General features: G+C 46.9%; 1 protein-coding gene across 1 annotated transcript in view; it reads right to left on the bottom strand.

The window, feature by feature from the left end:
* Positions 1 to 22,964, bottom strand: part of DCHS1 (dachsous cadherin-related 1) — a 136,771-nt gene that overhangs the window by 100,506 nt on the left and 13,301 nt on the right. The window lies entirely within an intron of this gene.

Raw genomic sequence — 22,964 nt, 5'->3', positions numbered from 1 at the left:
CTACACAAAACTACACACACCGTACGCAAAACTACAGACAACCTACAAAAAATGCACGGCACACAAAACGACACACCGTACACAAACTACAGACATACTGCACACCATACGCAAACTACAGACACCTATGAACTATAGATACTATATATACACTATACATAATGCACAGCAACTACAAATTGTGCAGAAAACTACACACACCATACACAAAACTACACATGCTGTACATAAACTAAACACAACATACATAAACTATACACAACCTTTACAAACTACACATGCCATACAGAAACTACACACCATACACAATCTCCACACGTCATACACAAAACACACACATCATACACAGACTATAATCCCAGTATACAATTTACACACATTGTTCACAAACTTTACATGACATAGACGATCTGCACACGCTGTACACATACTACACACATCTCACACACAATACACCCTCCATGCACACACAGCCCTGCTTTGGGCTAGTGCCAGGCGGCTCGGCCTCCCTCCCCCACCGATAAGCCGTCTCTTGACAAATGGAAACCAGGTGTTTGCAGGAGGAGAGGGAGATGTGTGTGGAGAATTGTCCACAGGAGACCAGCAGCCAGGAAATGTGCGTTCCACTAGCCTGGCCAATGACCCCCTCCAACCCAACCATCGAACCCAAAATCCCCAGCTGTGTACAGCCGGCATCACTGAACAACACGGACTGAAAATACCCAGGACAACACCTCCGCCACATGGAGCATGTAATTAGAAATGACTGCGGACTGAGAACACAGGCGGTGTCACCCATCACTGTGAGCGACAGCGGAACTCTACTGCTACTGCGCCGCGCGTCCGCCATGATACACGTCAACTACATACATAAAACATGCCAAGCCACGGATATTTATTTATTTTTTATTATTATTATTACAGGTATTTATATAGTGCCAACAATTTACACAGCGCTTTACATACTGGACATTCACATCAGTCACTTGCCCTAAAGAGCTTACAATCTAAGGTCTCTACTCTACATACACATACTAGGGCCAATTTGAACAGGAGCCAATCAACCTACCAATGTGTCTTTGGAGTGTTGTGGGGCAAACCATGCATGCCAAGAGAGAACATGCAATCTCCATCCTTACTGGTATTTAACTATGAGATCTGCCAACATTTATATGTGTATAATACACGCACACACACAAAAACATAAAATTATCAAAAGTATTGGGACGCCTGCCTTTACACGCACATGAACTTTAATGGCATCCCAGTTTTAGTCCGTAGGGTTCAATATTGAGTTGGCCCACCCTTTGCAGCTATAACAGCTTCAACTCTTCTGGGAAGGCTGTCCACAAGGTTTAGGAGTGTGTGTATGGGAATGTTTAACCATTCTTCCAGAAGCTTATTTGTGAGGTCAGGAACTGATGTGGACAAGAAGGCCTGGCTCACAGTGTTTGCTGTAATTCATCACAAAGGTATTCTATTGGGTTGAGGTTAGGACAGGTAAGGTGCAAGCCAGCCCAGTTCCTCCACCCCAAACTCGCTCATCCATATCTTTATAACCTTGCTTTGTGCACTCATCCAAATCATTTGGTGGAGGGGGGATTATGGTGTGGGGATTGTTTGGCCCCTTAGTTCCAGTGAAGGGAATTCTTAAGGCGTCAGCATACCAAGACAATTTTGACAATTTCCCAACTTGGTGAGAACAGTTTGGGGGTGGCCCCTTCCTGTTCTAACATGACTGGGCACCTGTGCACAAAGCAAGGTCCATAAAGACATGGATGAGCGAGTTTGGGGTGAAGGAACTTGAGTCCTGACCTCAACCTGATAGAACACCATTGGGATGAATTAGAGTGGAAACTGCGAGTCAGGTCTTCTCGTCCACATCATGCCTGACCTCACCAACGTGCTTCTGGAAGAATGGTCAAACATTCCCATAGACACGCTCCTAAACCTTGTGGACAGCCTTCCCAGAGGAGTTGAAGCTGTTATAGCTGCAAAGGGTGGGCCAACTCAATATTGAACCCTACGGACTAAGACTGGGATGCCAATAAAGTTAAAGGGGCCTGTAAAAGAAGAAAAATCTTCCCGATACTTTTGGTAATATAGTGTATACACACTATATAGCCAAAAGTCTATGTCACCAAAAACATATAGGGCCTCATGCACACTGGGCATTTGCCTAGCCTTCCTGAACGCCTTTCTGCTGGCAGAAGAAAAGCAGCATCAAAAAAAGTGCCTAAAGTCGTGTTTTTGCGTCAAGCAATATATTCTGGTAAATGAAATGCATTAAAGTGTTTGTAAAGACTAAGGGCTCTTTCACACGGGCGATCCGATCAGATCCGCCTGTTAGTTTTTTAGGCGGATCTGATCGGATCCTCCATGCAGCTCTATGGGGCAGCGGATGTCAGCGGAGACACCTCCGCTGACACCCGCTGCCATCCGCATCCGATCCTGTCCGTGAAATCCGGACGGATGGAAACCCTATTTTTCGATCCGTCCTGGGATCGAATCGGATGAGAGCGGACAGGCGGTCCGCTCTCATCCGATCCCCCATAGAGAGCAGCGGGAGCTGTGACACCTCCCTATCCGCACTGCAAGCGGAGACGGAGCTGTCATCCGCCGGCTCAGCGGGGATCGGCGGATCGATCCCCGCTGAGCAGCACGGATCCGCCTACGGAGGCGGACCGTGTGAAAGAGCCCTAAAGGTTTTTTACATTCATGCATTCTTTCTTCTTAAAGTCAGCTTTATGCAGACACCATTCTTGTGACGCCACACAACACACAAAGGGGAGAGGGAGGAAGAGGAGGATTTTGGCAGTTTTGGAGGCATAGAAGCAGAGGAAGACTTACGTCAAGCCTTAAGCGTTCAAAGCCTGCAAAGGACCATAGAATTTGTGGCATCAAGGAGAAGGATCATTATTGGTTGGCAAACCTCCTTGACCACTGTTACAAGGGGAATGTCTCGAAACTCATTCTGCCATCGCAGAGGGAGCACAGGATGAAATATCTTCAGAACAACTTAAAGAGGAGTATATGTAATGCTTTTTCAGACTTTGTTAGGTTACAGTCTCATGGAAAAGCTAGTTTTGAGGCTTCTGTTGGTTGAGAAGGGGGCCACCTCATTTTGTTAGTCCTCGGTGCCCAGAGCTGTCAGTGTCAAGATCCCATCGGCAGCATCTGAATTATATGATGGAAGATTATCGAGGTGGGGGGGGGGGGGCAATCAAGGAGAGCTTTCCAGTAGAGGATCCACTGGGTTTCTGGTTCATGAGAATAGACCACTGGCCAAAACTTGCCCAGAGTGCTTCTGGGCTTCCCTACATCGGCGTGCTTTCCGAATGGGCATTCAGTGCTGTCAGAGGTTTGACAGATAAAAGCGCGTCTGTACACAGACTCTGTTGACCTGCTGACATTTCTCAAAATGAATCAGTCCTGGATTAGCAGCAGCTATCAAGCCCCTAATGCCGATGTTGCTGATTAATTATTATTGAGATCTCAAATCTCTGCAAGACTGTCTAGGCTGCTTAGCTTTTTGGATGTTGATTTTATGTTGAACACATTTTTTTGGTATAGGTTTCATGGGCACAATTAACACCCAAGGACCAATTTTTTTGCGCCTGTTTAACAGGGGCATCAAATTAAAATTTTTTACAGCAAGGCCAATTCTTGCTTTCATCAAGAGTGCCTCTAGAAGGTTACGGTGTGCAGGCACCACCAACACCCAAAGTCCACAACTGTTACTTCTATCCAAACTCTGCGAAAGAGACACCAGACTTTAATTTAAAAAAAAAAAATTGTTAATCTTGGCCTGAGTGTACTATAACTTGGCTTCCTCACATAAGGCTTGCTCACTGTGGTGCAAAAATGTGTTATTTCCATCCAAAATCTGCCAAAGAGACACCAGAATTTATCCAAAAAAATCTCCAATCTTGTTCTGAGTGCACTACATTTTCGTCTCATCATACAGACTGACTCCCCAAACCGTTGTTTACTAAATCAAGAAAGCTTGCAGAGAAAATCAATTTAAATGTAATTTTCTTTCTTTATATTCTTTTTGTCAGTTTTGCTGCAGCAGGTTCTATACACAGTACAGATGCACCACTTTACAGGCAGAGTAGGGGGACCCTCCTCAGGCACTATATTTAAAGGAATTTTTCATTTTTATTGTTTCACCTTAAGCATCATTAAAATCACTGCCTATTTAAATCTTTTTTCAAGGTTTTTTTTTTTTCATTGGTACATGTCCCCCAGGGCAGTGCCCGGGCCTTCATACCCTTTTTATGGCCAATAACTTGCATTTAAGTCTTTAAAATGGTGACTTTTTATTTTTCAAGTTCAGGTCCCATCGACTTCAATGGCGTTTGCCATTTGGGTCTGAACTTTTGCGATGTGTATATACATGGGGAGTGCATGGTCTTAGCATCTTTGCATGTGCGTAGAAGCCTTTGAGAAGTTTATTCAGTGTTTTACATGTGTTTTCAAGCTTTAGGTATTATTGTTTCAGCCAATGGAAAGCACTAAAGGACCAGTTCTTACAGACTAAAATATGCCTAAAAAAAAAGCCAAAAAAATGAAAAAAATTGCAAGTTTCCAGGTATTCCCATTCAAGTTTTTGGGGCCAAAAGGGTCAAATTCTGCCTCAAAAGTAACTTGTGGCTTTTGGAGCATCCAACATTGAGCTACAGGCATCTAAACACTCACATGTGAACAGCCTCCATTGAAATATATGGAATTTTAGACATTGAGCGTTTTGGAACTTTGCTCTTTGACCTACAAGAGTTCACAAATGAGCGGCCGCGGTTCTCAGCATGGGGTCCGGTGTGTCACTGTTCACCGGTTCAGGTGCGAATCAGGTCTGAATTTTTGTCTGAATTCGCACCGGAACCAGACCAGAAAACGCACAGGACCCTTTTGGAATGTGGACCGTGGCCGCCCTGGACCTGTGTGAACCGGCTACATTGCAAGCCAGGCACCGTCGCATGTCATACGAATTGGCTGTGGGGAAACCCCTATCCCTCTTGCGCATATGTGAACCCAGCCTGAGCGTGAGAGTAGCCAGGTGATTTAGAAGCACAAGATTTTTACTATAGGAGGACGTAAAAATTCACGAAAGCACTTTATTCAAGCACTTTTAGGGTGCCATGATTAAAGTCTATGAAGTAAAAAATGTGTGATTCCGCCCCAAAGAAGCTCATGTACAATGGATACAATGCATAAGTGTGAACAAGCCCATTGAGAATAATAGGATTCTTTATCTTGAGCTCTGTCACGCTTTGGGAATTGCAGGGCAAAACATTCAGGTGTGAACAGGAGCAACTGCAACAAGAAGTAAGAACTTAAAGGATACAAACAACCTCATTCATTTTAACCACTTGCCGACCGCCCACAGTATATTTACTGCGGCGGTCAGCCCCTCACAGGCAAAGCGACATAGTACTACGTCGTTAGCCTGTGAGGCTCTAGGGAGCCAGCGCGCGCAGCCGGAGGCGCGCTCCCGCTCGCTCACGGACCCCCCCCCGCGCGTGTGACCGGTGGACCCAATGTCCGCCGGTCACTCGCGATCGTCGGTTACAGAGGGAGAAAGGCAGGTGGCTGATGTAAACAAAGCCGCCTGTCATTCTCCCCCGTGTAACAGCAGAGATCATACGATCCTGCTATGTAGGACCGTAGTTCTCTGCTGTTACATGAAAAGCCACATCCAATCAGAGTTAGAATCACGCCCCTAGGGACAAACTTAACCCCTCCTTCTCAAATAAAATTAACCCCTTCCCTGCCAGTGTCATTTTTACTGTAACAGTGCATATGTATAGCACTGATTACTGTAGTAATGTCACTGGTACCCCCAAAAGTGTCAAAAATGTCAGCCAAGGGTTCGATCTGTCCGCCGCAATGTCGCAGTCCCGCAAAAAAAATCGCAGATCGCCGCCATTACTCGTTAAAAAAAAAAAACAACAAAAATTACATAAATCTTTCCCTTAGTTAGTAAACGCGATAACTTTTGCGCAAACCAATTAAAATACGCTTTTTGCGATTTTTTTTACCAAACATATGTAGCAGAAAACAAATTGGCCTAAAATGTTAAAAAATTTTGATTTTTACATTTTTTTTTGGGGAATTTCATATAAAAAAATGTGAAAAATATTGTTATTTTTGCAAAATTGTCGCTCTTTTTTTGTTTATAGCGCATGATCAAAAAATCGCACAGGTGATCAAATACCACCAAAAGAAAGCTCTGTTTGTGGGGAAAAAAAGGACATCAAATTTGTTTAGGTAAAGCGTTGCACGACCGCGCACTGTCCGTTAAATTCACGCAGTGCCGAATTGCAAAATAGGCCCTGGTCAGTAAGGGGGTAAAATCTTCCGGGGCTTAAGTGGATAGAAAAATGTTTAAAAGAAGTATACATGATACACTCATAATGGGCAGGTTAAAGCCTTCATAAAACCCCGTGATCGAGGTCATTTTCCCAATCGCCAACCGGAACTGGGAACCCAGGTTGGTAACAGGTGACCCAATATGGCATGCAGCAAACAGGCACAGCTGGGTACAGATCCTCCACAAGTGCAGGTTTTAGGGGACCAATCGAAGCAAAGCATGGTATAACAGTCCAGAAGATCTTCTCCCTTCCCATGGCCAGTGTTCAGGGACAGTCTATGGGTATGACCAAGGATGAAGACCTGCTCTGCGCTGGTAAACAGCGGCATCCATGTTGCTTTGCAGCAGCTTCTCCGCGGTGGTGTTTACTTCCTGGTGAAACAGGTTTGAGGAGAACTTCCCGCTTCTCAAGCCTAAGGCCCCATGCACACTGGCTGTATTTACAGCGGCTGTTTTTGGCTTCAGGCATTTTTTTTTTCTGCAGCCAGTAAACTCCCTGCATGTTATCCTATGTGTCCATGCACACTTAGGCTTTTATCAGTGGTTTTTGACAGGGGCGTTTTCTGGCTGGGAAAACCCCCCCAGAACTATTGGGTTTGAAGAGGAGTTTTTCGGTTGTAAAAAAATTTTTTAACTTTATGTAGCACTACTCCCTTGGGAGCTGCTGGTGACAGGTTCCCCTGGGTTACCCATAGCAACAGCACAATAGTATAGCGACTTTAACCACTTGCCTACCGGACACTTTTACCCCCTTCCTGCCCAGGCCAATTTTCAGCTTTCAGCGCTCTCACACTTTGAATGACAATTGCGCGGTCATGCTACACTGTACCCATATGAAATTTGTATCATTTTTTTCACACAAATAGAGCTTTCTTTTGGTGGTATTTAATAACCTCTGGGTTTTTTATTTCTTACAAAAAAAAAAAGAAAAAAGACAGAAAATTCTGAAAAAAAAAGTTTTTCCTATTTTCTGCGAGTAAATTTTGAAAATAAATTTTTCTCCTTCACTGATGGGCACTGATGAGGCAACACTGATGGGCACTGATAGGCTGCACTGATGGGCACTGATGAGGTGGCACTTATGGGCACTGATGAGGTGGCACTTATGGGCACTGATGAGGTGGCACTGATGAGGAGGTACTAATATGCTGCACTGATGAGCACTGATAGGTGGCACTGATAGGCGGCACTGATGAGCACTGATAGGCGGCACTGATGAGCACTGAGAGGTGGCACTGATGAGCACTGAGAGGTGGTACTGCTGGGCACTGAGAGGTGGCATTGACGGGCACTGAGAGGCGGCACTGATGGGCACTGAGAGGCGGCACTGATGGACACTGATGGGTGGCACTGATGGACACTGACCGGTGGCACTGATGGGCGGCACTGATGAGCACTGATGGGCAGCACCATCAGTGCCCACACTCAGTGCCCATAGTGCTGCTAGTCAGTGCCCATCAGTGCCTAGATGAGCAGGCACTGATGGGCACTGACTGGCAGCACTATTGGCACTGAATGTGGGAACTGATGGGGGGCACTGATGGCGGGCACTGTGGGCACTTATGGTGGGCACTTATGGCATTTTTTTCCCCTCTTGTGTAATCAGGGCACTGGTGACCGATGCCCTGATTACATTCCTCTGTGTCCCCTTCAGCCGATCGGCTCTCCTCTTCCTTACACTGCAGTCTCTGTGTGAGGAAGGAGAGCTGGCGATGAGAGATGTTTAAATATGAGATCATCTCTCGTTGCACGGTCCGATCACGTGGTGAATGGCCGCTGTGATTGGCCATTCACCCCGATCTGTGATTGGCTGTGTCCAAGGGACACGGCCAACACAGATTTTCCCCGATGCGCGCTCGCGGGAGCGTGCGGGAAGCCTGTCACTGGGAGGCCGTTTAAAGACGGCCTCCCGGAAATTAGAGCCCGCGCTGCAGCCGTCTTTCGGCTATAGCGCGGGCCGGAAGTAGTTAAAGTGCTTGGCTCAGTCAAGAAACAGTCTAGGGGTTTAGGTTTTTGTGGTTATATTGAGAATTTGGATAGGAAAAGGGAATGAGTGGGATACTCCAACATGAACAACTATGCACAATTTGCTGGGACGTTTAGATATAGCTGAGTGCGGCAAGGCCGCTGCTTCACCTTGTCACTATCAGTGAAGAAGAAGTTTACTGAACTTGTATTACTCTGTGTATCGCTCTTCAGGGCCCAGCTAGGCACCCCCTTTGTCCCTATTCTTCAGAATTTTACACGGCAGATGGCACCTTCTTTACTGTAATTCTCTCTGTGTGAGCTAGTTCCTTGATCCCCTGACTTCACTGGAGTGGTCCCCCTTCCTGGGCCAGACCCCTTGGCAAGTCCCTGTGTACTCACGGACACTGTTTTTCCTGAGAGACTCTACCAGCAACTCCACCGTCAGCTACACTGGATCCTCTGCAGCTCAGCTCCACACCTTGTTCACTAGGGCAACCGCCTAAGACCACCTTCCTCACACACTGCAGGAGGAGAGACAGCTGTCCACCTCCTCCTGGGACTCTGCTTCCCGCCAAAGACGACCTGTTACATGCCCCCTCCGCTTTTATGAGCAATCCCAGGATGCATTGCAAGAATGCCCTCCCACTGGGACTCCCATAAAAGCTAATGTGTCACTGGTCGGGTTTCCTCCACTGTCCAACAAGCTCCCTCATTGGATACAGTGGGGACACTCCCTCAGACCCAGTAAATCACACCAGGAAACATGCAACAGGCAACCTAACAGATCAGGCTCCCCTAATAAGCAGAAGGAGCAATAGATGCTTTTTCTTAGCACCTACCTAGGAGGGTGCTACATTTAAAAAATACTGAGAAATGTATTTTTGAGTGTTTTTGAGCCATATGCTTTTGTGGGGGTATAGTTTTGCTAAAAAAATGCAAATGCTAAAAAATTGCTAATGCAAAAACTCAAAACAAAACTTGGCAAAACTTGTGTTTTTAACCACTTTGCCGTCTGCTCACTAGAGCTCTACTGCGGCAAAGTGGCTCTTGTAGGTCTGACGACGTAGACCTACGTCGCCAGACACTCCCCCTTCTCGGCGGCGCGCGCGCCACCGGTGGCTCGCTCCCGATGTATTCAGTCACAGCGGGAGTCGGGCCAGGGGAAGAGCATCGGCGATCGCCGCTGCTCTTCCCCGATCGTCGGGGAATCGAGTGTGGAGTTCCGCCCGCTTGTGTAAACAAAGCGGGCGGATCTCCTAAGTGACAATCTGTCCCTGTGTCACTCAGTCCCCTCCCCCCCACACACGTCAGTAAGCACCAGGCATACATTAACCCCTCCCTCTCCAATAAAATTAACCCCTTCCCTGCCAGTGTCATTTTTACAGTAACAGTGCATATTTATAGCACTGATTACTGTAGTAATGTCACTGGTACCCCCAAAAGTGTCAAAAATGTCAGTCAAGGGTCCGATCTGTCCGCCACAATGTCGCAGTCCCGCAAAAAAAATCGCAGATCGCCGCCATTACTCGTTAAAAAAAAAACACCAAAAAACGACAGAAATCTTTCCCTTAGTTAGTAAACGCAACAACTTTTGCGCAAACCAATCAAAATACGCTTATTGTGATTTTTTTTTACCAAAAATATGTAGCAGAAAACAAATTGGCCTAAAATGATAAATTTCGATTTTTACATTTTTTTGGGGGGGAATTTCATATAAAAAAATGTGAAAAATATTGTTATTTTTTCAAAATTGACGCTCTTTTTTTGTTTATAGCGCAAAAAGTAAAAATCGCACAGGTGATCAAATACCACCAAAAGAAAGCTCTGTTTGTGGGAAAAAAGGACGTAAATTTCGTTTGGGTATGGCGTTGCATGACCGCTCAATTGTCAGTTAAATTCGCACAGTGCCGAATCGCAAAACGTGGCCTGGACGTAAGACAGCAAAATCCTCCGGTGGTAAAGTGGTTAGCACGGCATTCTACAGCTAAAGCTACTGGCGTTTTTAAAACGTGTGCATGAGACCCAGGTATGTGGACACCTGACCATCATATCTGCTGGAAAAGAGTACGTGGACACCCTTTCGGTGAATGGACCTGCCAAAACTACAGGATACAAAGACATTGTAGACAATTGTGTTCCTCTTTGTGGTAACAAGGCTTTTCTGTTCCAGCATGACTGTGCCCCTGTCTACAAAGCCAGCTCTATAAAGACATGGTGTGACAAGTTTGGTGTGGACTGTGGAGGAAATCGAGTGGCCTTCACAGAGCCCTGACCTCAACCCTACTGAACACCACTGGGATTCATTGAAATGTCCATTGTGATCTAGGTATTCTTCTGCAATACCAGTAGTTGACCTCACAATTGCTCTTTTGGTGTATAGTGCACAAATTGCTATGGACACACTCCAAAAGTTTGTGGAAAGCCTTCTAAGAAGGGTGGAGGATGTTATAACTGCAAAGGGAGGCAACTTCATAATAATTATTTTTAGGATTAGTCGACTAATCTAACAATATTTTTTTTTATTTTTTTTTTTTGCTTAATTGAGTGTTTCTTTGATTAGCTAATTAATCCTGTAATTAATACAGACCCCTCAGTAAGCCCCCCTCTCAGTACAGACCCCTCAGTAAGCCCCCCTCAGAGTACAGACCCCTCAGTAAGCGCCCCCTCTCAGTACAGACCCCTCAGTAAGCCCCCCTCCCAGTACAGACCCCTCAGTAAGCCCCCTCCCAGTACAGACCCCTCAGTAAGCCCCCCTCCCGGTACAGACCCCTCAGTAAGCCCCCCTCCCAGTACAGACCCCTCAGTAAGCCCCCCTCTCAGTACAGACCCCTCAGTAAGCCCCCTCCCAGTACAGACCCCACAGTAAGCCCCCCTCTCAGTACAGACCCCTCAGTAAGCCCCCCTCCCAGTACAGACCCCTCAGTAAGCCCCCCTCTCAGTACAGTCCCCTCAGTAAGCCCCCCTCAGAGTACAGACCCCTCAGTAAGCCCCCCTCTCAGTACAGACCCCTCAGTAAGCCCCCTCCCAGTACAGACCCCTCAGTAAGCCCCCCTCCCAGTACAGACCCCTCAGTAAGCCCCCCTCTCAGTACAGACCCCTCAGTAAGCCCCCCTCTCAGTACAGACCCCTCAGTAAGCCCCCCTCCCAGTACAGACCCCTCAGTAAGCCCCCTCCCAGTACAGACCCCTCAGTAAGCCCCCCTCCCAGTACAGACCCCTCAGTAAGCCCCCTCCCAGTACAGACCCCTCAGTAAGCCCCCTCCAAGTACAGACCCCACAGTAAGCCCTCCCACCTATTACAGACCCCTCAGTAAGCCCCCTCCCAGTACAGACCCCACAGTAAGCCCTCCCACCTAGTACAGACCACTTAGTAATCCCCCCTCTGAGTGCAGACCCCTCAGTAAGCCCTCCCACCTAGTACAGACCACTTAGTAAGCCCCCTCCCAGTACAGACCCCACAGTAAGCCCTCCCACCTAGTACAGACCACTTAGTAAGCCCCCCCCTCCCAGTGCAGACCCCTCAGGCTCACCTGCGATCACATGCTGCTGCTGGAGTGGCGCGTGACATCTCGTCTGTGTGGGACAGTGGGAGGGATCAGCCTGCAGCGGCCCCAATCAATGCAGCGGCCTTGCCGGCAATGCTTAAAGCAGCGCTGCGGGCCGGCCGCATCTTGATATCCCGGTAGGCGAGTCCGGCCAGGGGGCGTGTGACGTCACGTGTTGACGCGTCGACGCCTTTCACGCATGTCGACGATTTTTCGTAGTCGACACGTCGTTGCAGCCCTAGTGTCCAACAAGCTCATCTAGGTGTGATGATCGAATATCCACCAGCTTTTGGCCTTGCGTATTCTACACACCCATACGTTTCTAATCTATTACTACTGCTTACGCTCCTCAATTGAGTTATTTCGGCTGGACTTAGGCCCCATTTACACCAGAGCATTTTGTAGCTCAAAGCTCCAATAGGCTCAACAACCAAAATCCCATGTATTTCAATGGTGGCTGTTCACAGGCAGCTGTGCCTTAATGCCTGATGCCCCAAAAGCTACATGAGCTGCTTTTGAGGCAGAATTGGGTGTCTTTGTCCCCTTAGACTTGAAACTACGTGAATCAAGCTTTTTCTCACAATTTTTTAGGTGTTTTTTTAGCCTATAAGAACTGATCCCCCCCCCCCCCCATGTGCTAAAACAAAAACGCCTGAAGTTTGAATACACATGGAAAACATTTGACACACACTTCTAAAATGCTCGTAAATGCGTACTAAACTCTGCTATGTCTGAATGCAGGGCTCCTTGGTGGAAGAACCACAGTATTTATTATAAAACAGACAGATGATGTGATAAATGCGCTTCGACATTTAGTTTGTACGCCCTTGCACTTCTCCCAGACAATGTGGTAATTAGAGGTAATACAAACAGACCCCCTTCGCTAGTAGTAATTTCCCCGTCTTCCTTCCTCTTTTAATGACTTCAAGGGAAGTTTTTTTAGAAGGATTTCCGCAATTGTTCCTATTTGGTGCATTCTTCTGTATTTTGGTATTTTTATTTTGGAACACAAAAATGACCACTGTCACCTGACCACACAATATCCAGGGATGTCCCTAGGAGCTCCACGACCTCTCTACCTCCAGAGGCTCATAAGGATACACTCACAGGAGGTCAGATTGGAAAATTCACCAGATCTATTGGAGGAAATATTGATTGCCTTAGTCTCACCTATTTATAAAGGGCAAATTCTCTGCTCAATTTTACCATTTAACCACTTGCCGACTGCCGCACGACTATTTACGTCGGCAGTCAGCCCCTCACAGGCAAAGCGACGTAGGGCTACGTCGCTAGCCTGTAAGGGTTTTGGAAGCGAGCGCGCGCCGCCGGATGCGCACTTCCGCTCCCGCGCGGTCACGGACCCCCCCCCCCCCCGCGCATGTGCCCGGCGGACCCGATGTTCGCCGGGCACTCGCGATCGTCCGTGACAGCGGGAGAAAGGCAGGCGGCTAGTGTAAACAAAGCCGCCTGTCATTCTCCCCTGTGTATGAATGGTGATCAAACGGTTCTACTATGTAGGACCGTTGATCTCTGTTCTTACACATCAAGCCGCAGCCAATCACAGTTAGAATCACGCCCCTAGGACACACTTAACCCCTCCCTCTCCAATACAGTTAACTCCTTCACTACCTGTGTCATTTTTACAGTAACAGTGCATATGTATAGCACTGATTACTGCAGTAATGTCACTGGTAACCCCCCCAAAAGTGTAAAAAATGTCAGTCAAGGGTCCGATCTGTCCGCCGCAATGTCGCAGTCCCGCAAAAAAAATCGCAGATCGCCGCCATTACGCGTTTAAAAAAAAACAACAAAAATCTTTCCCTTTGTTAGTAAACGCAATCATTTCTGCGCAAACCAATCAAAATACGCTTTTTGGATTTTTTTTTTACCAAACATATGGTAAAAAAAAAAAAATTGGCCTGAAATGTTAAAAAATTTTGATTTTTACATTTTTTTGGGGGGAATTTCATATAAAAAAAATGAGAAAAATATTGTTATTTTTGAAATACGCTCTTTTTTTGTTTATAGCGCATGAGCAAAAAAATCGCACAGGTGATCAAATACCACCAAAAGAAAGCTCTGTTTGTGGGAAAAAAAGGACGTCAAATTTGTTTAGGTTAAGCGTCGCACGACTGCGCAATTGTCCGTTATAGTCACGCAGTGCCGAATCGCAAAATAGGCCCTGGTCATGAAGGGGGTAAAATCTTCCAGGGCTTAAGTGGTTAAAGGGTTAAAATAATCCAGCAATTCTTATTATGTAAATTTTAGACTTCCTCTATTTATACCTTATATATGTATTTAGCTCAGATGCCAGCCTCTGCCCGAGAGGAGCTTAGATTTTAATGTTTCCCTACAGTCACACATTATAATTATTACACATTTATACAGCTCTGACATATACCGCAGTGCTGTACAGAGAACACTGAACCAATCACATCAGTCTCTGTACCAGAGGAGCTTACACTCTAATGTCCCCTCACAGTCACATCAGTCTCTGTACCAGAGGAGCTTACACTCTAATGTCCCCCCACAGTCACATCAGTCTCTGTACCAAAGGAGCTTACACTCTAATGTCCCCTCACAGTCACACGCTATTATTATACATTTATATAGCTCTGACATATACCGCAGTGCTGTACAGAGATCACTGAGCCAGTCACACCAGTCTCTGTACCAGAGGAGCTTACACTCTAATGTCCCCCCACAGTCACATCAGTCTCTGTACCAGAGGAGCTTACACTCTAATATCCCTCCACAGTCACATCAGTCTCTGTACCAGAGGAGCTTACACTCTAATGTCCCCCCCCCCCCCACACACACATCGGTCTTTGCACCATACAATAATTTTAAAAACATGCATTTCCAAATTATAAATTATTTGGACTATGTAAGTGAAACTGCAGGTTATCTGCAATACATGCAAAGCTCTCATTGGGCCACACCATCCACCAGTCTCCTGCCTACAGAGGAGGATATGTCTGAAGTATACTAGAGCTGAAAAGAGTCTGGTGACTCTTCTCTGAGAGACCCAATGACAATGTCTGACATAAGATATGTAATAAGAAATGGAAAGGTTTTATTTAAAAATGTCATTAGCTTGTTGATGAGGAGGTTCTGCTCCTACCTCTCTCCATCTAAAAGGAAATACAAAGCTTGGGCTGGAGTTGGACTTTAACCAAGCCCATCATACACAATACTGTCCCCCAGGAATTAGAAGAAATGTGTGTTCATTTTAAGCTCCACCATTCAAGAAATGCAAAGCCAGATAATATCAATAGCACATTCATTCTAATTCTGTCCATAATCCAACAAGCAGGGAGGAAGAAGACATTCCTAATACAGCTGACCACCCCGGAGAGATTTCTTCACACCCCATCACCATCCTCGCCACCGCCGCCCAAAGCAGGGTGGTCTTATTTGGGTGGTGATATAATGCTATTTTCCTTTACCGGTTTCTGATGGTGCAGATGCAGGGCCGCCATCAGGGGGGAACAGACTAGTGATCGACCGATATAGTTTTTTTTGTTGCCGATACCGATATTTTGGCCAATGCATATCGGTATTGGCTGATAATTTGGCAAATGCATATCGGTATCGGCTGATAATTTGGCAAATGCATATCGGTATTGGCCGATAATTTGGCCAATGCATATCGGTATCGGCTGATAATTTGGCAAATGCATATCGGTATTGGCCGATAATTTGGCCAATGCATATTGGTATCGGACGATATTTTGGCCAATGCATATCGTTATCGGCCGATATTTTGGCCAATGCATATCGGTATCGGCTGATAATTTGGCAAATGCATATCGGTATTGGCCGATAATTTGGCCAATGCATATTGGTATCGGACGATATTTTGGCCAATGCATATCGGTATTGGCTGATAATTTGGCAAATGCATATCGGTATTGGCCGATAATTTGGCCAATGCATATCGGTATCGGCTGATAATTTGGCAAATGCATATCGGTATTGGCCGATAATTTGGCCAATGCATATAGGTATCGGACGATATTTTGGCCATTGCATATAGGTATCGGCCGATATGCGCTAATATTTCATTTAAAAAAAAAAATTATTTTTTCTTGACAGGTACTCTTGTGGAGGGATCTGGGGGTCCAAAAGACCCCAAACCTCTCCTCTGCAAGTTTGGCTGTTTTGAATGCTGTCATTTTTTAAATCTGGCGCCGAGTACCCGGAAGTGATGTCATGACATCACTTCTGGGTTTTTGCATGGAGACCTGATCAGAGCTGAATGCAACTTTGATCAGGTCTTCTCTTCGGCAGCCGTGCAGGCTGGTGCCCGGGTCTCCCAGTGGGACGGGAGACCCGGACGAGCTGAATGCGGCTTTGATCGGGAGTTCTCTTCGGCGGCTGTGCAGGCTGGTTGCCCGGGTCTCCCGTAGGACAGGAGACCCGGGCGAGCTGCGGAAGGCGGGGGAGGGAGGGGTGTCCCCTCCCGCTCCTTGTAATGACAGCCGAGCGGCTTCTCAGCTGCATCGGTTGTCATTACAAGACAGCCGACCGTCGGCTATGGACGCCGGTATCGGGGTGAGGCCTCTAGCTGCAGGCATCACTCCGGTACAGCACTTTCCCTAAATATCGGCAATATTGGTAACCTCCGGGGCCGATTCCGATATATTGGGGAAAGTGCATATCGGCCCTCGATATATCGGCTTTGCTGATAATTGGTCGATCCCTAGTACAGACCATACATATGTAGGGGGCCCAGGCGTCCCAAGGGGCCCAGTCCCTCGCTATGCCGTTGGCACCTCCCTTTTTGTTCCTTTCCTCTCCTACACTGACAACTAGTCCCGAATCCCACTGGTGCCACTCGCTGCACTGGCTCCTGACTCCCATCCTGTCTCTGGCCACCGCTGTCAAAATTTTTGGTTGCTAGGACCGCCTGGCGTCCTAGCAGCCAATCATATGCATTCACAGGCCCCCGCAGAGGAGGAGGCTGTAACCTGGGGGTCAAGCCCTGGGGGCCCAGGCCTAAAGCTGTGTAAGGGGCCCCCAAAATTTCTGATGGCTGCCCTGTGCAGATGTAACAGGCAAGATGAGCTGTTTTCGCAACATAAAGCAGATACTGTATGGGTATAGATAGTGGTTCCCAAGCAAGATGAACCATGTATCTGGCGGGATCCCTAAAGCTCTGCTCACAGTTTTAGGTGTGTTGCCGGTGAAGGTGCACTGAACATTTTTAGGCTTGGTTTACACTTGTGGTCAAGGCAGCAGTAAAAATAGGCAGTTGGGCCGTGTTCTGACCACCCCGCTTAAGCTGTAAAGGCAGTCGGATGGGGTTGTACACATGCTGCACCTGATGGAGTTGGCAAAAATGACATCTCCTGTTGCATTCAGAGAACGTGCATGTGGTTGTGGCACAGTGGTGGGGGCTTTTGAGGGTAAAACAGGCAGTGAGGAGGCAACATATTACCTCCCAGCCGCCTGTCAGGTGCCTATTAACCACTTAACATTTCTGACACATGTTGTTTACAAGTTTAAATTCAGTATTTTTGCTAGAAAATTACTTAGAACCCCCAAACATTATATATACTTTTTTAGCAAAGACTCTGAAGAATAAAATGGCGGTCATTGCAATATTTTTTGTCATGCGGTATTTGCGCAGCGGTTTTTCAAAGTTTTTTCGTGCGCGCGCTCAGGGCGACGGGGGTCTGTTAACATTTTTTTTTAACTATTTGATTTTATTTATTAATTTCATTTTAGCACAGGTTTTAAAAAAAATAAATAAATCTGATCACTTTTATTGCTGTAACAAGCAATGTAAACATCCCTTGTGAACATCCCAGTGACAGGTACTCTTTATGGAGAGATCGGGGGGAATGTGACAGTAATAGGCAGTGACAGGTACTCTTTATGGAGAGATCGGGAGGAATGTGACAGTAATAGGAGTAACAGGTACTCTTTATGAAGGGATCGGGGGAATGTGACAGTAATAGGCAGTGACAGGTACTCTTTATGGAGGGATCGGGGGGAATGTGACAGTAATAGGCAGTGACAGGTACTCTTTATGGAGGGATCGGGGGGAATGTGACAGTAATAGGCAGTGACAGGTACTCTTTATGGAGGGATCGGTTGGGAATGTGACAGTAATAGGCAGTGACAGGTACTCTTTATGGAGAGATCGGGGGGAATGTGACAGTAATAGGCAGTGACAGGTACTCTTTATGGAGGGATCGGGGGGAATGTGACAGTAATAGGCAGTGACAGGTACTCTTTATGGAGGGATCGGAGGGAATGTGACAGTAATAGGCAGTGACAGGTACTCTTTATGGAGAGATCGGGGGGAATGTGACAGTAATAGGAGTGACAAGTACTCTTTATGGAGGGATCGGGGGGAATGTGACAGTAATAGGCAGTGACAGGTACTCTTTATGGAGGGATCGGGGGGAATGTGACAGTAATAGACAGTGACAGGTACTCTGTATGGAGGGATCGGGGGGAATGTGACAGTAATAGACAGTGACAGGTACTCTTTATGGAGGGATCGGGGGAATGTGACAGTAATAGACAGTGACAGGTACTCTTTATGGAGGGATCGGGGGAATGTGACAGTAATAGGCAGTGACAGGTACTCCTTATGGAGGGATCGGGGGGAATGTGACAGTAATAGGCAGTGACAGGTACTCTTTATGGAGGGATCGGAGGTCTAAAATACCCCAAACCCCCTCCTCTGCACTTCAATGTATTCAAAATGCCGAAAAATGCAATTTTTGAATGTAATGTCATAAATTCGGCGCCTTTAGCAGCCTAGTAACCCGGACGTGATGTCATGGACGCCGCCTCCGGGTTACGTCATCGGAGACCCGATAAAAGCCACATCCGGCTTTGATCGGGACTCCAACCAGCCAGCTGACACGCCGGCGGGTTGCTCGGGTCTCCCGGTGGGATGGGAGACCCAGGCAGAGCCGTGGAAGGCGGCGGGAGGGGCGTCCCCTCCGGCTCGCTGGGGTAACGATTGAGTGGCTCCTGAGCCGCATCCGTCATTACAGCCTGAAAGCCGACCACTGACTCAAAAAAAAAATGGTACCGGGATGATTCCTCTAGCTGCAGGCATCACCCCGCTACAACCACTTATTGCAGCCGACGTAGGGCTACGTCGATTTGCAGTAAGTGGTCAGCCGCCTCTTAAAGAAGAGTTCCAGCCTGGGGGGAAAAAAAATTAAAAAGTCAGCAGCTACAAAAAATAGTGGGCAACGACGTGGCAAATGAGGTTTAATGGGGAGAAGTGTAAGGTTTTGCACTTGGGGACTAAAAACATAAAATCACAATACACGTTAGGAGGGGAACCCTTGGGGGAATCAAAAATGGAGAAAGATCTGGGAGTCTTGGTAGAGAATAGACTAGGCAATAGCATGCAATGTCAAGCGGCAGCTGCCAAAGCCAGCAGAATATTAGCATGCGTAAAGAAAGGGATGCATTCCAGAGATAAGACTATAATCCTTCCACTTTATAAAACTCTGGTCCGACCGCATCTGGAGTATTCTGTCCAGTTCTGGTCACCAGTCCTCAGGAGGGATGTGTTGGAGCTGGAGAGAGTCCAGAGAAGGGCAACTAAACTGATTAGGGGATTGGAGGACCTTGATTATGAAGAGCGTCTGCAATCAATTGATTTATTCTCCCTGGAGAAGAGCCGGCAGCGCTGATGAGGCTGCACTGATGGGCACTAAAGGGCACTGATGGAGTGACACTGATGAAGAGGCACTAATATGTAGCACTGATGGGCACTGATAGGTGGCACTTGTATGCTGCACTAATGAGCAGTGATAGATGGCACTGATGGCACTGATAGGCAGAACTGATGGGTGGCACTGATGGGAACTGATGGGTTGCACTGATGGGCAACATTGATGGGCGGGCACTCATGGGCACTGAAAGGCAGCACTGATTGGCATAATTTATGGACACTAATAGGTGCCACTGATGGCCACTGATAGGTGGCACTGATAGGCACAAACTGGTGTCACTGTTGGGCACAGAGTGGCATCACTGATGGGCACTGTTGGGTCTGCATAGTAATCAGGGTACTTATGATCAGTGCCCTGATTACCTTTACAAGTCTTCCCTGTGAGGAGATGCTACTTGTCAGTCAGCGCACTGATGAAGCGGCACTGATGGGCACTGACAAGGCAGCACTGAAGGGCACTGATGGGGTGGCACTGATGAGGAGGCACTAATATGCAGCACTGATGGGCACTGATAGGTGGTACTGGTATGCAGTAGTGATGAGCACTGATAGCTGGCACTGATAGGCACTGATAGATGGCACTGATGCGAATCGATGGGCGGCACTGATGGGTGACACTGATGGGAATTGATGGGTGGCACTGATGGGCAAGATTGATGGGCGGGCACTAATGGGCACTGAAAGGCAGCACTTATTGGCATAACTTATGGGCACTGATAGGTGGCACTGATGGGCACAGACTGGCATCACTGATGGGCACTGTTGGGGCTGCATAGTAATCAGGGCACTTATGATCAGTACCCTGATTACCTTTACAAGTCTTCCCTGTCAGGAGATGCTACTTGTCAGTCAGTATGAGAGAGGAAAAGCCGATAAACGGCACTTCCTTGTTTACATGTGATTGCGCAATCCCTTCTGTGTCCATTCATCACTGAAGTATAGTAAACTGTGTTTATTATGCTTCAGTTTTTGAATGAGCAGGAAGCCTCAGAGCATTTCCTATTCATTAATCTGTGCTGCGGAGGCTTCAAAGAAAGGGACTGATAAATCTATGTCCTCAGTCACTTTTGTCAGGAAGGGGGGGCCCTGTCAGGTAGACTGTATGGGACCCCATGATTTCTAACAGCAGCCCTGCACACAAGCCTTTCTACCTTCTCAATTATGGTGAAGGGATACACTATATACTTCAGAGACCACTATAATCAATATATCTTTATCACAGTATATTGGACTATTAAAGCGGAGTTCCAGCCATTCACTCACCTGTCCAACGGTCCAGCGATGCGGCCGCCCGAAGCCTCGATCCTCTCCGTCGGCGCCGGCATCACTGCTGTGGGCACCCGGCTGTGATAGTTTACGGCTTCACAGCCGGGTACCCACTGCGCATGCGCGAGTCGCGCTGCGCGTCTTGATTGGCCGGCAATCTTCTGGGACCTCTGACGTGTCCCAGAAGATTGCAGGGAGGGAGGGGGAGAGGAGAACTTCCGTTCAGGGCGCCGCGGCGCTCCGAGCGGAAGTGGGAGCGGGTACCTGTCAAAACTAGGTACCCGCTCCCCCCCCCCCCCCCAAAAAAGTGACATGCCAAATGTGACATGTCAGGGGCTCATGTTTTGGGTGGAACTCCGCTTTAATTACCTACTATATTTATTTTTGCTTTTTTTTTTTTATATACAGCAATTGGCTATTTTTTATATATTCACTAGTCAAAATCATATGCTAAATATTGTTTGCAGGAAATTGATATATTTCTTATATATTTATTGCATTGTTGCACAATACTTGTTTGTTCATTATCTACACAGCATACTTTATATATTCTTTATCTTGATTTATATAATATTTTTAGTGGTTTTATACACACTTCAGCAGCGCAGCACTACGTACTATATAATGTACAGTATCTGTTTTATCTTTACTTTGCCTTTATGACCCAGACATGATCATATATTACTGAGAACCCATGGGCAGGAAAATATTTGCCTGAACAAGTAACAATAGCACCAGAAGCTTTTGGTCCTCAATCTTTAGAGTCTAAAGCCCCGTACACACGCACCGATTGTTGGCCGTAAATCTTCGGCCAACGTCCGATTGGCCGATTGTCGGCTTGTTAGTATGATGCTTCCGACAACCGACTGCGACTTTTCGGCCGAACAAAATCTGGTGTGCATGCTATAACATTTTTATTGGCCGTCAGCAGAACGGCCGATTGTTCCTCAGTCAGTACAGATTTCGGCCGACAAAAATATGATGAGCAAGACTGGGCATGCTCAGAGAAGAAAAAACACACGGAAAGTCAACCAGCACATGACATCACTTCTGAAGTTGGTTGTTGTTGGCCGACAAAATTCGTGTGCAGTCTAGAGCACATTTCAACCAACACAACAACACTGGACAAAAGACGGCCGATCGGTCGGCCAACAATCGGTGCGTGCGTACGAGGCTTTAGCTGAGGCAACAGGTATATTCATACAAATTCTCCACAATGAGCCTTGTTGAGCATTGGTGTAGGCCAATTATTCTTCCTGGTTTCCCTGGCTCTGTAGGGTTCCTGAAGATATTGTTAGAGGTTCCTTGAGCTGTGCTTGATTGACATCTCATTGGGGGGTCAATGAAACCAGCGGCACTTGGAAAAACCAGCTGCATGATACCAATGACCACCACCGTAAGGAGAGAATTCTTCCCACTGACCACCAATATAAGGGGCGTTTTTTCAACTGAAACTCACTCAGTTAGTCTTTGCAGGGGTTGCCTAAGACCTGAGAGATGTTTTAAGGGTTCCTCTTGGGTAAATAGGTTAAGGAAGGGTAATGTAGACCTTTATGCGACTATTTATAGAACTAAAGTGGTTTACTTCCTATAGGCTGGTAGACTAACCATTACTTGTCATTGAAGATCTTAAAAAAAAACCCAACCTCCCTGAAATAATCTATAGAGGTAAATCATATGGCACTTTTCCACTGCAAGTACTGGCTCGGCTCTACTCGGCCCTGTTTGCTTTTCCACTGCTGGTACCGCATGGTACGGTGTTGGAACGGCTCAGTACGGTACGGTATGGTTTGCTTTTTCACTAAAGTAGTACTAAAGTTAAGTGGTGGGATAACAACGGGGTGGGTGGGATTCTCTGACCAATCAGTGGCTAGTAGTGACTGCATGCAAAGGATTGTGGGATATGGTACCGGGTATGGTACCTCTTGGAACCACAATCGAGGTGGTACTGTTTTTGAGAGCCGTACCGTTCGGTTCCATGCAGTGGAAAAGCGCTGCCGTACCGTACCGTACCGAACCGTTCCTACACCATACCAAGCGGTACCAGCAGTGGAAAAGCACAAAAGCGAGCCGAACCGTTCGGTTCCATGCAGTGGAAA

The sequence above is a fragment of the Pelophylax lessonae genome, assembly GCF_965119305.1.
Source record: "Pelophylax lessonae genome assembly, chromosome: 2".
Lineage (NCBI taxonomy): Eukaryota > Metazoa > Chordata > Amphibia > Anura > Ranidae > Pelophylax > Pelophylax lessonae.
The sequence above is the reverse complement of the archived record's forward strand: the minus strand, read 5'-3'. Positions and strand labels throughout refer to the sequence as shown.